The sequence below is a fragment of the Silene latifolia genome, chromosome 10 (genome assembly GCF_048544455.1).
Source record: "Silene latifolia isolate original U9 population chromosome 10, ASM4854445v1, whole genome shotgun sequence".
NCBI classification, from domain to species: Eukaryota; Viridiplantae; Streptophyta; class Magnoliopsida; order Caryophyllales; family Caryophyllaceae; genus Silene; species Silene latifolia.
Window position 1 is genome coordinate 120,271,741 of NC_133535.1, and position 13,508 is coordinate 120,285,248.

The window sequence follows — 13,508 nt, forward strand, 5'->3', positions numbered from 1 at the left end:
ACCTCCTGCCCACCGGACCATCTGGCTACCCACTCGACCACCCTCTTCCCAGACGACAACCACGCTTCACGCAAGCAGACTCCAGTCACGCATCATCACTTTGACCATCGGGCATCCTCCTTCTCTTCCGTCCCGAGTCACACAGCTCCTTCCAGGACCCACACCCGCCGCTCGCGGTTCTCCAACCGCACACGCGCCACTCTGATCACCACCCTTAACCACCAGCCCATCCGCCAAAGCACCACCACCAACCATAAACCCTACTTCAAACTATATTAAACAAATAAAACTCATTCAAACTTAATAATAATTGATTAAAATACTAAACTAGTTCACTAATCGAAGAATTAGGGTCCATTGTTTAAGTTTTGGATCAATTTGATTAGATTTTAGAGAAACTAGTTGTTGCACCGCGCCCCCCAATTTGGTGCAATTCTAATCGGAAGTAAGTTGGTGGAAATCAGTTGCCTCGATCAGTAAAAAAAACATGTTAGTTGAAACACCAAAGTAGATGCGTTAACAATCTGCATAATAGGCAAAACACAAAGGTAGTCAATTCCCACTATAATGCATCGTATGTGCAAAAGCATTTGAGTTGCTTCGTAGGATGAAAATGAAGGGCTAATTCGGCTCGAGGCCGTTACCTTAATGTCTAGGTGCCTGGTTACAAAAACAAGGGAGAATTAGGAGGCAATGGAGTTGATAGATAAGCGTTCAGTAAAATAGGAGAGTAGCTTGATAGAAATATTCAATCTCTTTATCGATCGAGAAACTATAAGTATTCAAAATTGCATTCCTAATCTTAAATGATCAAAACGATGTTCATCACAATACAAGATCGTTATTTTGTTGTGTTCTGTACAAAAGAATGATCATGCTACAAAATCAATTGCGGAGTATATATTCAGATTGTTGAAGCCTTGGTAGTTGGTACGAGGCTCTAAACTTGGGAAGCACGAACAATAAGAAAAAAACATTGTGTGAAACATTGAAGTACAACAAAGAGCTCAAATCCTGCAACGCCGAATTCCTGAAAGACCAAGCCTTTAACTCTGTAAGACCAAGCAAGTACATAAAATCAGCCAGCGAGCATTGTATGGAACAGTATTCTCAACCGTGAAACCATTTTCAACTGTGAGACCATCCCAGATGTAATTGACGATTAATTCCTCAGCTACCTTTCATGCTTTCATCTTCTGTAACTCCTACATTGACCGGTAAAAATTTTAGCAACAATTTTCGTAACATCATCTACTCTAGTCCACATAAATATTGAACTGTCTTTCAATATTTATTTGAAATCATTATATATTACTGTACTCCGTACAAATTTCTATTTAAAACTGAATTTGAAGGGAAAATGTAGTATTCTTATCAACTTAATAAATATCAACATTAAGGCCTCCTTTATTTAAAGCACTTATAAAAAAATATACGATAGTTTTATATGATAAGGACATAACAGCCATTTTTTATAAACTTAAATGACGAGCCCGATCTTGAGAATCGGCAACAAGAACAGTCCATTTTTCCGGTACGGACCGGATTTTGCCCACCCCTATACACTACAATCAAACTCAATAAACTAGATCATAATGTATACACCCATAAGCATCAAAGGCCCTTATTTTCAGATTTCAAAAATCAAGCTTCAATGGTTCTCCAAATAAGCAGCACCATAGTGTGTATGGCATTGGTATACAGTTATCCTATCATCATTAATTAAACCACTTGAAATAGCACCACAATCACCATAAGGCCAATAAAAACTTCAGATGCTACTCATAATTAGACGAAGATGATCCCTTTTTTTCCCATTTCAATCGGATGAATCATGCATAGCACTTTTTCTAGAAAAGATATGGCACCCTAAACTCATCGGGAGAAAATGATGTCGTAACATTTAGTTCAAAACCACTTGGAAATTAGACAAGGATGATCCCTTTGTTTTCACAATTCACATTTTCAACTGGGAAAATTGTGTTCAAAAAAATGAGGCAAAGAGTCAGGTTAGTACACTGTACACTGCTCCACCGTAATAGCCTCCCTCCCTCCGTCAGTGTACTATGACTGAATGCTAAGGTATGAAAACACTTTTCACTGCTTGCCTTGCCCCCTTTCACAGAGCAAGGCAGAATTTCTTCAAAAGGATCTATTTCCGTATACTATGACGAAATGCCAAGGTACGGCAACAATTTTCACTGGTTGCCTTGCCCCCTTTCACAGAGAAAGGGAGATTTTATTCACAAGGATAGGGGATTTTATGGTATCTACAAGAGGAATTGGCGGTCTTTGTGAATAATACAGTGTATCTAAATCGATATTCAAAGAGTGTGTTATCGATACAGATGTCCAAAGAATCACAAAGAGTATTACTCAAAGATTTGTCTTGATTCCATCTTTATTCACATTTCGACCATCCTTTAGTTATTCATACAAAAAAGTATTAGGCTTATCGTTCTTATCATAGAAATCCATGTAAAATTGTCAAAAATAACATCAAAGAATTAACTGAAGATAAATACGACTGAAAATAGATTTAGCAAGATCAATAGGACATACGTAGGAGGGTCTGTTTCTGATATGGATATTGGTAAGCATCCAACAAGATACCCATACTCGATTACATAACTTGTTGACGCTATCACCATCTTTTTTTGGGGAGGCGTTGCTTCACTGCTCGCCTAATTTTGAGCTCATTGGTCCAAAATAGTTCTACGACACCCATTAAGCACACTACGTATAACCAAGAGCTAAATTAAGTCTTATTTGTTATGGGCAAGATGCCTTTGTTGGTGTCCTCGGTGACTAAGCGAGTCGTTTCTTTAGTGAAAAAGTATTGATAAATGTAAATGAATCACATTACTTTTTTCATAATATCAGAAGGGGTGAATAATTTAAGTTACTCTACACTAATTTGTTGGCGATTTAGGTTTGATAAGTTCCCCAAACTATGTGGGATATTCTTTGATTCTTTCCACTGCTTCAAGTATCTGGTGTGATATCTCCATATTCACTCAACAGGAATCACTTGGCAACTCTAGCAGATGAAAAATGCATAATCCACAGAGAATGACAAGAAGAAGCATTATAAGCATATGACTCATTTTGTTACTGATAAAGCAATTCCACCTGTACTATTCCTTCAGGTTAGGAAAATTGAATACTACTAAACCTTTATATGGTTGGATTTATTTACGGAAGGGTTACCAAGTTGAACTTTATGAACACGCAATATGAATAAGCGAAATGCTCTCAATAGAGCATAATCCAACGTAACTGTAACTAAAACCCATAATGCAGTGGAAATCAGATACGATACGTAATATTGCTTCTCATATACTCCATCCATCCCATTTTTATACTCCCCCTTTCTATTTTAGGGGGATTTAAGGAAAAGTGATGGACTACAAACTTTACCCCTTAAATTAAGAAAGAGGAGATATTAATTTTATGGTGGTAGTTAGTTATCTAGGGGCAATATTGGATGATTAAAATTTTTTCTTGCTATATTTAAAAAGGGGACAATTATTTTGGGATAAATTTGAAAGGAAAGGGGACAATAAAAATGGGATAGAGGGAGTACCTGTTTTAGTTATTCCATTTCATTAAATTTAACTATTGTTAACTTAAAACTTCATGTCTTCTTCCCGAACTCCAGTCAAAATAAAACAGGTACTATCTTTCTTCCATTTTTTTTACTTCCCTTACCATTCTCTAATGCTCCTGTCATTTCCTCTATTCTATTTTAGCCCCGCCCAATTTTCGTTGCCTCTTGGATTCACCGGAAAATCACCAATTAGAAAAGAAGTTGGGACCAATTCCAAATTACACAAAGTCACTAAGGTATGCCAAATTTCATCAATTTACGTTACATTTAATTTTTCCCAACAAAATAGCATGTGGGAGGTGGTAAGTGAGTGGTTATGGAGCTAATAGATTTAAGATTTATGGGACTTGTGGATTAGCTATAGTACTTTTTGGTGGATTGACTATAGTAATATTTGGTTGAATGTTGAAATGTGGGTGGTGATGGAACTGGAAAAGGGAAAACTAATGGTGATGATTAATTTTTATCACAATCTCGAGTTTGTATGACCTATTAATTACGGGTGCTTAAGGTTTTTAGTAACGGTTTTCATAGCTTTAAAATTTTGTATCTTCTTCCCGAATTCAAGTCAAAATAATGGATAGCTACTCATAAGTCAACAATACAAACACAAATTAAAATCAAACATTGAACCATCAAATTAAATCCAACTCTAAAGTCTAAACCACTAAAACAGGCAACAATAAGACCCCAAGTTTCATTAACTCGTAAAAAATAAATTTAAGAGAAGGAAGAGAAAACATACACTGATAAGAGATCTGGTTTTTGTAACATTGCAAGTCGATGCCCTTGTTTGCCTGATCTCCATTATCCTCAATAACTGCAATCACATTAAAAAAAGTGTTAAATATACGATTCAACTGGAGAAGCCAACCAAAACTGAAATAATTAGGGAAAATGAAGAAAACCAAGTATTAAGATTCAAACAGAAGAGATTGAGACAAACAAATATAATATTCAACTGGAAAAGACGAAGACAACCAATATAAAATTCAACCGGGAAAGCAAACAAAGACTCAAATAAATATGGTAAATGAATAAAGAAAAGAATTGAGGGAGTACCATAATTGCAATGGGGAATGACCGAATGAGTAGTATGCAGTGGGAAATTGTAAAGGGGAAATGAGTGTATGGGAGATGAGTTACTGAGGATTATTTTATGGACGAAGCAAAAAGCTTGGTCAAATTTCGGAAGGCAAGTGAGCAGAGAATAAGGAGAGGGAAAGTAGAAGCAGGTGAGTGAGGGAGTAAAGTAGTAAGCATTGACAAAATTGTAAGGGGGAAATAGTGGGTTACTGCTCTGGTAACAGTAAGGCCATTCTAAACTTCTTAAAGGGTTATAGACAGATATAGATTAAACACTTATACGACTTTAAAACAGAAGTGGTACCTCGATTAGAACCCCAAGTAAAATACTTCCCCACTTTGAGTAGTAACAACAGTGTGATGTTTAGCATTAGCAAGTGCCTTCACCCGGCGAGAACCAAACCCTAAGACCACTTGCCTTGGTATAATTACAGCAGCCTGACCACTGCAAGAAGGCACAAAAGCAGAATATTAGTGCACAATACATATATCATGCAGAGCTACAAGCCGCAAGGAAGTGATACTCACTCGCTTCAACACAGTAACTACGTGCATAACCAATTGTTTTGTGTTGTTTGGTTCCACTTAAAAAGTTAAAAGGAAAATTGGAGGGGGAGGTCATCGTTCTGCTCCACTCCCTCCATCGTTTTTCCTGATTTTCTCAGTACAACCAAACAGCATAAATATTGTCTACAGTTGAAACGTCAACTCAAAAACAGCTCTAAAGCGATTCATATATGTCGGCTCCACATGATTGGTTATATAGTCGTATGACAAATTTCTATTTGTCCCAGATTTTTGCCAAGAAACTAAATGGGAAGAGGCATCCTATGAACTTTAATTATAAAACCTTTGAACTTAAATTTGCAGAACAAGCTATAGTATTAGTAACTAATACTCTTCTGTAATAGTTACCTACTTTGGTCCATGAACTTCAATAGTCAGTTTTTTAGTCATCTACATCAAGCTTGATCAGCTCGAAAGTCAAATTTTTTTATTATTATACTATCACAAAAGGCCGTAGAAACATTTTATGCCTGACTATTTTGAACTGTGCAAATGATGGTATTTGGACACACTTTTCGCACAATACATATAATTCGCAGGAAACTAACAACCCTTCAACAAAAGTAACAACATCAACAACATTTTTTTTTCAGATTATAATCAAAATCACTTAACTTAAACACAGGTTTATAATCAACAGTAGCTGCCTCAAGGTGTGATATCATGTTTTGCCGAAATAACCTCTGGGGATGTCATCAGAGTGTTGTCTTGGTACCCTCGTCGTCATTTTATATCCTTTTTCTTACCTGGGAAATAAAACAAGTATCTTAGATAGATAGCAAAATACCTTCCAGATTATATAATTTCTTGCGGGAAAGAGAGAAACGGAAATAGAAATAGAAACTGAAACTGAAGAGCCAAACAAAAAGGCACGATGATGATTAGTCAAAAGATCAAGAGTGAGCCAATATTCTACACTATGCTGCAAATTCAAGCCCCGGAAACCGTGGGGCTTGATTAGGATTACAAACACCAGTCCGTATTTTTGGCAATCGTCTTCATTCTGAAGTGAAATTCAGACAAATCACACATAAACACTTTGAAGACACACTCTGATGGTAGTTCTAGTTTCACTAAAAGAGGCATCATATTTTGATGTCTTTACCTGAAAATTTGCGGGCATCTTTTATCGATGAAGATGTTAATGCTACAACAAGAGGCTCAATTGGAACAACAAGGAACTAAAAAACAGAGGAATTTTCGAAAGTATTAATTATTGGATGAGAAAGAAAGAAAGAGGAGCGCATCTTGAACAACATCGGATACCCTACTACTCCCTCCATTCAACTCCACACTAACACTTTCTATTTTGTACACTATTCATAATAATGCATTCAATTTCAATTTTCTCTCGATACGTTAGTGAAAATATATTCATGTGGGCTCTTGTTTGATTCGTCTTTACGAGTACATTAAAAATATCTTTTATATTTTTTACAAATGCGTAGCTAACGATATTTAGCGCGTAAAACACGCGTTGACAAACGTGAAAAAGCAAAGTGGTAGTGTGGAGTTGAATGGAGGGAGTATATAAATAAGGGAACACAGCCCTGACTATAAATTTAAGAATAGCAAAAGCAAAAGTTACATTCTGTAAATAAGGGAACACAAACAATCTCATTTTTGAAACAAACTCGACAAATAGAAAAAAAATGGCAAGAGATTGCGGTGTTAGATACTTAGACATGCCAATTTAAGAAGGACAAAGCCATCAACAGAAAGCACACCAGTGCAGAACATGAAATTACAATTTTCAATGGGTAGTAGAAAGACTATTTACCTAAGAGAGGCAACAACATCTTGAAATTGCCTACATATTAACTGTAGCTTATGTAGTCAAGTGGAACAACTTCGACATTCCATCTGGATTTGTAGTACAGCCAACGTTCAGGCCACCTCGGCAACCATCATACCTTGCAGATCACATACTAATGTCATTTACGACTCCAATCAGCAAATGTACGTGCTTATAATAATTGCAAAGTTGAAGCCTTATACACAACTATATGTTGCACAAAAGACCGCATGAGATGCTATTTCGGATAGTTACCTGATCAGAGCATGTAACACCATCTTTGAAGAAAAAACCTGATTTCAGGTGATTCCACTCTATAAAAATACACCATATCACTATCCAGTTCATTCCACGAAATTAGAGCATATCAATCTTATCTTTAGGATATCTTCACTGTAGGGTTTTTCAGGGGCAGTGAGCCACATACGGTGGGAAGTGCTGTGAGTGACTCAACCCTGTAGCAATTCAATAGTCAATCACTCAAGCCTAAGTAAAAGCAGATAAGTAGTCCATAGATGCTATGATTATTACGTGCTACACCAAACCAAGATACAAATCCAGAAACAATAAAAGTAAAAGACATAAACTAATAAGGAATCCCAAATCTCTAATGTTAGTGCCATGTTCCCAAACAAACTGCTCTTTTGCTGGAACTTATACAAAGCGATTGGGATACATGTACCTGACGGAGATCACTGACCGAGCAGATAGTATAGCAGTAAATTGCTACAGTAATTGTAATATCATACATATTGATAGGTGTTCTGAAGATATAGTTACCAGAGTCACTGAAGGCCAAAGTTATCATGCAAATCAAACTGTAACTTACTGGAAAGTCGTAAACCAAAAACAGTCGACTGTCCCTCCAAAAAACCTATTCAGCTTCAAAAAAGAGGTATTTCTTAGAAATGTAGCTTCTATAGAGCTATCTATCTTCTATCCGTGCTTAATAACATTCAACTTAAGAGTAGCAATCTTAGACAGTGCAGCCCAATATGGATTCTACCGACTAAAGCGCCACAAGAGGCTACTTCCTCATTTGAAGGCACAAGTTAGAGTGTTAGACCATAAAAAAAAAAGACTACTTTTCAAAGAAATATGCCTCCTGTTACAAAGAGGGATGGATGGAGAGGGAAAAGACCACGCATATTGATCTTAAAAAATATCCGCTTACAAACTGAAAGTGCCAACATAGATTATCGAAATAAAGACTCATCTTAACAGAGTAGAATGTCATCGGACTCACACGACTGAGTCACTGAGATTGCCTTTCCCTAGTTACCATGCAAGGCATTCCAAATACTGGCATACTCAAAAGTCCAAACCCAGGCGGCCAGACTACAATTGAGAAATTAAAAAAGAACATCAACTAAGCATTATAAGTACTCAGATTTATACTATCTTTAAACAATGTGAAGTTCATAACCATCATCTCTCATTTTCTCTTCCAACGTAAGATCCACATAATAAGCATTTCTAGTTCCCAATAATAGAGCAAAGGCACATAAGCAGAGATAAATTAGTAATGCTACTCCGAACTCAAATGTACAAACTAAAAGAAAACAACATTCGAAATAAAGAGGAAGAAAGAAATTTTAAAAATGGGATTTGGAGATGAAGATGAATGATGAACAAATTCGAGTTATGGAGAAGATTACCTTTCCTTGATTGATCGCCGCCTTTCGCATTCATTTCCAAAAAATTACGAGATATCCGAACAATTTAAACAAACATAAAAATAATCGAGTATATACTATTAGGAGTTTGATTATATTAAATTATTGTACAGGGCTTAGTCAAATACCGGTTCATATTGACGATTAAGATGAATATGCTTTACCATTCTATCTATCTTAACCCATACCAAAATAACATGGGAGTTAAAATTGCCCAAATTATTGCATGCAATCAATTTAAACCCAAAAAAAGTCCCAAATAATTGCGTGCAATCAATGTAAACCAAAAAAAAGCCCCAAATTATCGCATGGAATCAATTTAAACCCAAAAACTAAACCCTAAATTATTTAATTTAACTCACAATTAATAATCCACCTCAATAGTTAACATATAGGAAGAAAATCAGAATAATAAATAGGGCAACTTACCAACTAAATGTTCGTATCAGCCAGTCTGAATTCGGGACCACCACTGTTGCCCATCTGACATAGTGAGCTGCTTTCTCTCTCGGAAAAAAAAAAAAAAAAAAAAAAAAAAAAGGAAATATGGTGATTGTTTTGGCTAGGAGAGAAGAGAATGGGAAGGAAAAGCAGGTGAGATATGGAAAAGCATGAAATAGAGAAGAGAGGGGAAAAGAGGCAGTAGATGGACATGGGAAGAAAGGGGAAATAGAAAAGGGCAAAAATGGGAGAAATGGGAAAAGTTACTGTTCTGGGTTTGGGTTTTTTAAGGAGTTAGGAAAGGTTGATATCTATAAAATACTATTAAAAGCCTAATCTAAAATAAATCCTAAAGGCCACATAGACAAATCCATGTAGGCTTAATAAAAGCCACGTCCGAATTGCGTTAGCCACGTCAACCCCAAATATTGCCATGTCTGACCAAATAGTGCCATCTGTCTCAATTTCATTATTCCAACCCAAAGTATCAAACATATGCATCCCGTATTATACCTTTGATTCTCCTTCCCGTCGTCGGTATGGCCGGAAACCACCTGCCACAAGCTCACCCCGGTCACCGGCGGATGTTATCATTGCCCGTCCACCGAAACACTCCACCCACCCCCATATTAATCCGTGTTATCTGACGGGAAGAGCCAAGCAACCGCCTCCTCTCGCCGCTGGCCAACTACCCTGCCGGGAATACCCATCTCGCCGGCCGATTTGACACGGGTTATTCCCGATTGTCCTTCACGGCTGTGGTGGCTACGGAATGTCGACGGGTTTCAGGTACCGATTAATTAGTTCCATCTTTTCATATTCCTGTTTAATTACTTCACTAAATGTTAAATTGAATACATATTGAGGCACCGTCTGTCTTCCTAAACCGTCATCTAGCTATTATATGAATAAATTGGTTTGTTTATTGCATTCCCAAATTCATTCTCGGTTCGCATCCCTTTTCTTTCATTCTCACCCCGCTTTCAACGTCTCAATTTTTCCATGCCTTCAATGCTGCGTTATTCACCCTTGGAGGTATACACTTTGTTCAATTCCGTATAACCGTCTGTTGGATTGTTTTGATTCAATTCCGTTTAACCGTCTGTTAGACTTTTTGCGTTGTCACTAATTTAACTATTGCGTTATTTAAGCGTACTTTGATTTTCTTGTAAAGTTGGTACCACTGTAACCCGTCATTGAATGTCACAGAGACTATTCATATTGAGTTTGTGTACAGTTTCAAGACCCTCTAACAATGGCCTCAATTTTGTTGTTTGTTAGTATTGAATCTTATGTTTAACTTTTGACAGATATATCATATATCATATCCAGTACTCTTTGGTCATTTTGACTTTCTTTTTGACTAAACAAGCTACACTTGTATAATGACGAGTTAACACTTTAGTACATGACTCGGGTTGATTGCTTATGCCCAGTGATTTTCAAACTCCTTTTTAAGTTGCAGCAAATCTGACTGGAGTCAAGTCTGAGTTATTAGACAATCTTAAGATAAGACGTATATATCCGTCTCAAACCAGTATTCATTTATTCAAAGGAATAAGAGTCCAAGAGTGTGTTTCTTTCTCACTCGATTTTACAATCATAGATGTTGTATTTTACAATCATAGATCATCGGCCCCGTATTCATTTGTCTGGATTTAATAACTCAATAAATCCATACATAGAGATTACAGATTTACAGAAAAGTATTGATTTCCTATTTATGTGACTCAGTTATAATAGGACTAATAGTTTACTCAGTAGCTTACCCTACTTGGTATTAGGATTGAACCTAAGCATGTATCATGTCAAAGGCAAAAGTTTTTGAGACAATGGTCTAAAATGTCTAAAATGGTCACATTTGAACATAAAAATGGTTCAATTGGTCTCACTATTTCAATGATTTCGTGAACATGGCCTCGAGTTCTAATGCTTATTGTTTTAGCTTCTTTCGTGTTATGATCTCTTCTGAGTTTGCTAGGTATTTTCGGGTTTCAGCTGAAGAATATTTGCATCTGAACATGGCCTCGAGTTCTAATGCTTATTGTTTTAGCTTCTTTCGTGTTATGATCTCTTCTGAGTTTGCTAGGTATTTTTGGGTTTCAGCTGAAGAATATTTGCATCTGACAACTAAGTTTCAAATTGTATCGCAATTTTTATACGGACATTTATATTTTATAATGCTTAGTGATCTCCATTTCAGCAACTATTTCTATTCACACCCTTAAATTAGGTGGGGTTCTATGAAAGGTAATACCTGTGACTGTACAACCGATAATATGTGGCATTGTCTACGGCCGGTGTGATGGTACTACACAATATTATATTGATATCAAACTTAGTTTTGGTTTTTCTCTATTGTCCGAATTCTCTAACTTTCTAACACAAAGATTGTTGTCCAATGTGCAGTAAACACGTGAAGACCAAAAGTTGTGGACAATCAGAGTAGCAGAATACGGAAACAATAACGAGCAACTGTTGATGCCGGTAAATCATGACTGTTAATTACTAATTTAGAGACTGTTTATCAACTTGATTTCTAATAAAATTGGGCGATCCTACTTTCGGTTTTTATCCTGCAGATTGACTATTTAATTTACTATCCTTTGCTATGTCCTATTATTGTTATTTTAGATGATGTTGATCCACCAAATGATAGTCTAGAATTTTAACCTAGGGTTGTTCTGCCGAATCAAATTTTAATGGTAAAATGACAATTGGTGTACAATCTCAAGTTCTTCTAACAATGGCCTCAAATTTGTTGTGTGGTTTGTCTACTCTCTTTCTATGTCTGCGAGGAAACATAGTTTGTTAGCATTCCTTTTACAATGAAAAATTATTTGAATTATGAAACAGTTCAGCTGTTTTTGATTCTCAAGGATAGTACTTTGACCATCTTATTTACCTATGAATAAAATGAATGACTTGCATTGTTAGGAAGAAATGGAGCATAGTTATCGTAAAAGAGGCCGCCCACGGAAGAACAGGACGTCAGACGACCCTAATTACTCCAGCCCTAGCACCGTAACCCATAAGGCAGTCATTTTCGACAAAAAAACAAGTACGGTTATTCAACAATTTTTTTCCCCTCCCCCGACGAGGTACTTATATCAATTTGAGCACATACTAAACATACCCTGCCAAACAGGTACCCTATCTGACATACCAGCGGACAATATGGCAACTGATCCAAGACTAATGAAAAGCAGACGACTGAGACAACCACACAGGAGCAATGCAACTACTTATAAACTATTAATAAAACCAAAAGGATCAATTATAACAACACTAGAAGTATCTTTCAAACCTACATCAGCAAGATCATCAATAAGATTAGTAGCTATTAACTATTGATTTACGACTTACTAACATCATGCATGCCTTGATCAACGACGCGGTCACTAAGCGGGTTTATGTGGACAACTCCGACATGTCCAACGCGGTTTTCGGACCTGCGAGTTCCTCACGATTCATTACTTGCAGCTACAAGAACCAAAACAATTGATACACTCACATTACCAACGCCAACAACAAGTAAACTTCTCCAAACACGGACACATCTCTCAAGACTGACGAAAATCGAAAACCTGATTTAGCCAACTACCGCTGATACAACGGATAGTTGTGCAAACGCCGATCCCAAGTTAGAATAAACTCATATGTACAACAAACACTAATTACCCAAAATATTAACAATCATAATTGCTTAGAGGGAAGAATAAAGAGGGAAGGAGGAATTGGGGAATACGAAACTCAAGATCGGATACGGGGTTGAAGGAGGAATTGGGGATCTAGAGATGCCAATGTGTTGTACAGCGGGATTAATTGAATTGGGGATCTAAAATGAGAATAAAAGGTGACTGGCGGGATTAATGAGATTGGAGATCGGATAGGGCCTTTTTCAATTACATTACAAAAAAAAAAAAGGGTTTTTCTATGGGGTACCCCTCAACTATTCACTTTTTCACGGTGTACCCTTGCGTTTTCCAATTTATCGCTTGTACCCTTAAACTCTATTATTTACCACTACCCGTGACCATATTTACTCCGTTAATTTTTGACGTTAAATGAGTACGTGGCAAAGATGAGTTGGATTTGTTTTCTTGATTGTACTGTGTTTGACTTGTACACCTCTTCAATTAAAGATACTATAATAAAAAAAAAACCACCCTTCTTCAACCTCATGTTCATACCAATCGAACACCATTACTCCTCCAAACAAACTGCTCACCTTAAGCTATAGACATGCCTTAACCTCCACCCTTTATGAACCTTAAGTCCCCCTTCCTCTTCATCCGTGGACGATCAGAAAAAATTCTAATCAAAACTATGC

At 36.7% G+C, this 13,508-nt stretch overlaps 1 long non-coding RNA gene across 2 annotated transcripts; it reads right to left on the reverse strand.

Annotated features, from left to right (window-relative positions):
* Nucleotides 1-699: 699 nt before the first annotated feature.
* LOC141605859 (uncharacterized) lies at nt 700-4,928 on the reverse strand. Of its 2 annotated transcripts, none has more exons than XR_012526513.1 (3): nt 4,673-4,928; nt 4,356-4,430; nt 700-1,196 (listed from the first exon to the last, which is right to left on the reverse strand). It is a non-coding gene; the product is annotated as an uncharacterized LOC141605859 (long non-coding RNA). The 2 variants fall into 2 exon arrangements; XR_012526512.1 differs by having other exon boundaries at nt 700-1,205.
* Nucleotides 4,929-13,508: the final 8,580 nt, after the last annotated feature.